The sequence below is a fragment of the Miscanthus floridulus genome, chromosome 3, assembly GCF_019320115.1.
Source record: "Miscanthus floridulus cultivar M001 chromosome 3, ASM1932011v1, whole genome shotgun sequence".
Classification (NCBI taxonomy): Eukaryota; Viridiplantae; Streptophyta; class Magnoliopsida; order Poales; family Poaceae; genus Miscanthus; species Miscanthus floridulus.
In genome coordinates this window covers 4,415,118-4,421,611 of record NC_089582.1, presented here as the reverse complement: position 1 = coordinate 4,421,611, position 6,494 = coordinate 4,415,118, and positions in this window count along the sequence as shown.

The following is a 6,494-nucleotide window of genomic DNA, read 5'->3' as shown; positions in this document are numbered from 1 at the left end:
TTACATGGATGGTATTTTTTGGTCCGTTTGCCACCGTTACGCTTACGTAGGCCACAACTATCAGTTTCCTTCCTCACCTACTTCCTTTCGCCGGCCTCTGTACATTGACCTCGCCACGCCCCGGTTGGCATCCGCCCATTCATGACACCCGTCCTGCTGCGCCGCCTCCTGACCACTCCGCTCTGGATGGCTCCTGCGCGTCCCCATGCCATGGCCATCAGCGTCCTCACGAGGTCCCTGCTCGGCCGCGCCCCTACCTTGTCCGCCCGACCAACCTGACCCCTGCCCATCCGTGCCATGGTCGTCATCCGCCTGACCCCTACCTAGTCGCGCACCATGGTCAATGGCACCCTATACGCCCAACCCGCACCTAGTTATGCAAGGATGAGAGGAGACGGGAAACGCAAAGCATGACCCGAAGACGATGAGCTCATCCGCCTTTTTTGAAGGGATGGAGTTGCCATGTGTATATATATGGGGAATATTCGCTAGTTGACTCTGTCCCTTCTGTCTCCCAACCAAACACCATGGAAATGGAAACATCTCGTCTGGTCCCATGTTATTGGAACCAAACACTGTAACCATTCCTTATGTGCAATTAGAAAATATGAGTTCCCTTTAGTATCTTCAATTGGGAGTTCCCTTTAATATCACCGGTTTAGATTTTTCGACTTGTATCTTACAGTACTATAACTTTTACATAGAATTTGACGGTTAAGATCGTTGGCCTACAAGTTATAAGTTTCAATGATATCAACAAAATAAGTGTAGTCACGGTTGTATAGGCTTATTACTAGGTGTCTCAGAAAGAAAGTGAATGAAGCGAAGCACGTACTATTATTCCCTCAAAAAAGCGAAGCACTATAAAATAATTATTTGGTGCAGGCCAACTGTACTATTAATTAGTTATTATTAGTTATCACTTTCACTAAAACCGTGGGCTCAGCTGGAATTAAACAGGCAGGTAGGTACAAAACCACGCAGACGTCTACAACTTGCACCCCACGATGACGTCAGCGATGATATGCACCTCGCAGACGTCTGCAACTTGCAGCCGCAGCTACGAACAAGAGCTATTCGTCTATCTCGTTCCTAGTTACAAAGCAAAGGTTACATACTTTGAGAAGACAGAACAATATAGTTAGTACTCCATCCATTTCAAATTATAGGTCGCTTTGACTTTTTTGGTATATCCATTTTGCTATGCATCTAGATATAACAATATGTCTAAATGAATCAACCTAAAAAATCAAAGCGACTTATAATTTGGAACAGAGGGAGTATAATTTAGAATGGAAAGAGTAGTCGTGTTTATGTATACAGAAAAGAAAGCGAGGAGAAGCTACCAACATGCATGTTGTGGGAGCCGACGACTTGACTCGGTAAGTCTTCCCGGCCCGGCAACTTGTATGGATCAACCCTGCATCAGAGTGGTGGGCCAAATTTTTTGTTTTTCAGCTGTTTTTCTGAAAGAGCTATTGGTCTATCTGTTTTAAATTATAAATCGTTCTTAGTTACAAAGCAAAAGTTACATACTTTGAGAAGTGTAACAGAACCGACCAATTATACGAAATTAAGTAAGAAAATCATCCGCCAGAGCAGACAATTTAGCAAACTTAAGCCCGTATAACCCGGTAGTCCGTGAAATCACGAAGGATTTCAAACCAACTTCCATTCCAGCCAAGATCGTAATAAGTTTAGCGGTCACCATCACATATTACATAAAAGTTTGCATCTCAGATACATCAGAGTTTAACATAGTTATTACAAAACAAGTTCGAATAAAAGTAGCGGAAACCATTTGTTCAAACCACGCACACACTCACACGGAGTTCAATTACAGTGCCAGCGAATGATCATCTTCAACAAAAGCATCAGATGAGACATAAGGAATGACCATGCCCATGGTCCTAAGCATCACCCATCGCAGGATAAAGGCAGTTGATACAGTAGCCGTAATACATCTGCCCATCTGCAACAAGTGAGAATAAAACCTAGAGTACGAGAAGGTACTCAGCTAGACTTACCTGACATAACCAAAAATAAGTGACACCAAGGATTATGAAGGCTTTATAGTAGGGTAGCTGACTCATTTGCAAAAAGAAGCATTTTTAGCATTTCAAGACCCTTTTCAAAAGCATTATTGTCAAGTTAATTGTTATTAACCTGTCGACTAGATTTGCACCTATACTAGAGCAAACATGTGATTAAGCAGATAATGATAACCAATGATCATTAACAACTTCCATATTGTCATATTCATTATAACTGTCCAAGGGTTCCATCAACATTACTACGATGAAGTCACTCAAGTCAAGTGCTCACTATCCAGGAGCGATGGCGATTCGAATCGATTCCTAGCCAGCTGGTGATTTATTCCTTACACAAACCTCACTCACCCGCTAAAGTGAGATATTGATCATCGAGTCAACTATCCAGGTATCTCGAGTTTGCCAAGAACCACATGTACCCGGGGGCCGACCGACTGCACTTTGGTCTTATCATCTCGCCCCCGTGTCCTACCACACCTGCTCCGGCACAGTGTGCTGCGGGCAATCTACTCGGCCCGAATAATCTCCCAGCTTCACGGTCGGAAGGTACTTTATCCGGCCAGCTAAATGTAAGGTATGCGTTCAACATGACTCGAGGCCCAACAACGGTCGGTCCTTAATCGACACAGACGGAAAGCACTACAGTCCAAAACTCTGCAAGTCTCCGTCCGGTCTCAACTTCATTTAACACTTAGTTATACCATGACTTCATAGTCATCCAAGCAGATCCAGGTAACCTACCTATAGCTCGTAGGTGACAGAAAATCACCCTGACTTCTATCTGGTCTAAGCCAGCTAAGCATTGACTTCGACTATAGGATACCAGGGTAACAAGGATATAGTATAACAAAGGTAAACAAGGTATAATGCAGCAACGGTTGCAAACAACTCCTGAACAGTAATGCATCAATTAAAGTAAAGAATTTAATTAATAATTGCAAACCAGGAGAAAATGCTCCGGGGCTTGCCTCTCTCGAAGGAGCTTAGGCAGGTGATCGGGACACTCTAGAAGTTCCTCAACGTCCTCCTCATCGGCTTCGGGCACTTCCTGTGGCTGCACCTCGAACCAGCTCCTCGGGTTCCTCGGGTATGACGACTGGGTTCTCAGTTTGCGATCCTGTATGATGCAATGTGCGTAAGTGCTTATGCAATCGGTGCATCGGATGGATGAATAAATGGATATGCTTGAATGCAAGGTAGTCAACATCATCCAAGAACATATACTACAAGCACATGTCATCTACTATTCTCTTCTACTACTAATATGCTAAATCAACACATCTTATTAAATGCTTCAAAGATACACCAAAGCTTCACTAATTTCTTAATCACACATAAAGCAACACTTGATTAAACCCTAATTAATAATAGGTTTGAATAGCAACATCTATTTTATTGCTTAGAAAAATCTTAGAAATTACATAGACAGCACTACCCTAAGTAGTCTATACAGATTTTCATGGTATTTGAATGAGTGGATTAGCCTACACAAAAATAACAACTATGGGATTATGAACATGAAATTACTTTGTACTGTGAAAAGTGTCAAACAACAGAGTTAGCATTTTCCTATGATCTTCATAGCATACATCACTGTACAAAAATTATCACATGCATGTTTTATACAAAGTTTGCTCTCTAGCAAAAATAACAAAAATCAGCTATTAAAGGTACTTGAACTACACCTCAAAATTTTTCTACAGCACAAGCATGACACATATTTTTCCTAGGAAGTACATTACATAAGAAGGTTAACAATCTTGGAAATCATATTTTTCTGAAGCTTATAGGTTTTTCTACATATTTTTCAAGTTATCAGCAATATACATGATTAAATAAAGTTCTACAGAAAAGTATCTCAAAAATGACATACAATAATTTTCCCAAGTAGATCTAGTGATAAGGAACTAGCAAAATTTATTTCAACAGATTTGGAGCAAATTTGAGTATCCAAACATTTTCCAAACCATTTCTCTTTTCAAATAATAAAGAAAAATTGAAACAAACCACCCTATTGCTACTGGGCCGGCCCGCGGGAATCAGCCGGCCCACGGCCACACTTGGCCTGCGTGGCCCGAGCGACGGGAAAGGGAGGCGGCCTGGCCGGGCGTTGGCCCATGGCCTCTTGGCCCAGCTCGGCCGAGGCGAAGGCCATGCCGGCGCCGTGACGTCGGCGGCGTGGCTCGGCCAGGGGCCGGCGGCCATTACCGGTGTGCTATGGCAAGCGAGCGAGCCATCGATTCGCAAGAAGCTGGCGAATGCGGGCATGTAGCTAGGTAGGGAGGAGAAGGGAGGAAGAGTGCCTTCCACGGCGGCCGAGCACGGCGACGCCATGGCCGATGGTGGCGAGGCGCGAGAAGGCGCTACCTGGGCTCAACAGTCGGCACAAGCGCGAGCACCAAGTGACGGAGAGCGAGGCGGAGCTGCTGGCGCTCGATTGCTGGCCGAGGTGGAGGAGGGGCGGCGAATTTCGGCGGCGTCGGTGGCCGCGGCGAGGGGGAGAGAGCGAGCTCGGCGTGCGAGAAGAGAGGCAGCGGGAGAGTGAAGGCGAGCGCAGCAGCTTCAGCAGATGTAGGCGTGCACTGGGAGAGGGCGCAGGCTGGCTGCGAACGCGGCGGTGTCGACGGGCATGGCCGCCACGCGACGAAGCGGTACTAGCCAGGGCAAAACGCGCGGCAGGCGGGGACGCGGGGCCAGGCGGGCTTCGGCCGTGGCCAGGGAGCTGAGCGGCGGCCTGTTAGCGAAATGAAATCTTTTCTTTTTATTTCTCAAATAAACAGAATTAAATCCCATTTTTGAGCCATTAAAGCATTCACAAATTGGTTTGTAAAAATGAAATTTGTTCCAGTTTGCAATATCTACAAACTTTGATTTTTTGACCAAAGCCAAAGTTCTTGATAGATTTTGAATGCAAAAATTAAGTCAATTTAACTCAAAACCTTAATTTTGGGAATTAATTTTAAAGGAAATTTTTGAAATAATTTGAATACAAACCTTTGCTCCAAGAATTGAACTAAATAATCCTAGATGATTTACAAGCATAACCAAACAAGTTCTACTAACCTAGCAAGCAAAATCAGGGCAAAACAACTCTAACAAGTGTATGCAACATTCAGGTTTCACAACATGTTTCATATGTTTCGAAGCAGTGTTTCAGTTATTATTTTCATGATTAGGCATGTATGATTAGGATGCTTGATGATGCATGATATGCATGATTTGCAGTGCCTAAATGTAGGCATAACACCGGGGTGTTATAGCCCTCCCCCTTATAAAAATCTTGTCCCAAGATTTGGGTTACGAACCATTTGTTATAAAAATCTTCATAAGCTTTTTGTAGATACTCTCCCGTTTCCCAAGTTGCATCTCCCTCATCATGATGATCCCACTGTATCTTGTATGTTTTCACCACACTATTCTGAGTAGCATGTTCCTTAGTGTCTAACACCTAGACTGGTTGCTCACGATACACCAAATCTGATTTGAGTTGGATACCTTGAGGTTCTATTCTTTCCTCTAGAACACGCAAACATTTCTTAAGATGTGATACATGGAAAACTGGGAAAACGGTACTCATTGTCTCAGGTAACTCTAACTTGTAGGCTACCAGACCTCTTCGTTCCAGGATCTTGTATGGTTCTACGAATCTAGCAGCAAGCTTTCTTCGGACTCCAAACCTTTTCTTCTTCATTGGCGTGACTTTCAGATAAACATAGTCACCAACTTCAAACACAAGGGGTCTCCTTCTTTTGTCTGCATAACTTTTCTGACATGATTGGGCCGCCTTCATATTCTGCTGAATAATATGAACTTTTTTCTCGGCTTCTTCTACAAAGTCAATGCCATAATACCTTCTATCTCCAGGCTCGACCCAATTCAATGGTGTTCTACATTTTCTGCCATATAAAGCTTCGAAGGGGGCCATCTTGATGCTTTCTTGATAACTATTATTATAAGAAAACTCAGCTAATGGCAACCATGACTCCCATGATCCCTTAGAAGACAATACACAGGCTCTTAACATATCCTCCAAAACAGCATTCACTCGTTCAGTCTGACCATCTGTCTGAAGATGATAAGCGGTACTGCGAATCAAACTAGTTCCTAAGCCTTTATGTAAATGTTCCCAAAAGTGAGACGTGAACTGTGAGCCTCTATCGGATACTATGGTCTTTGGTATACCATGCAACCTCACAATTTCTGCGATATACTTCTCGGCATATTGAGGTGGTCGATATTCTATTTTGATAGGCAAGAAATGAGCGGTCTTGGTAAGACGGTCCACAATTATCCAAATCGAATCATGTCCTTTTTGAGTAGTGGGCAAACCTGAGATAAAATCCATACTTATATCGTCCCACTTCCAACTAGGGACTAACAAGGGTTGCAACATACCGGCAGGCTTCATATGAATGGCTTTCACTTGACAACATGTGTCACATC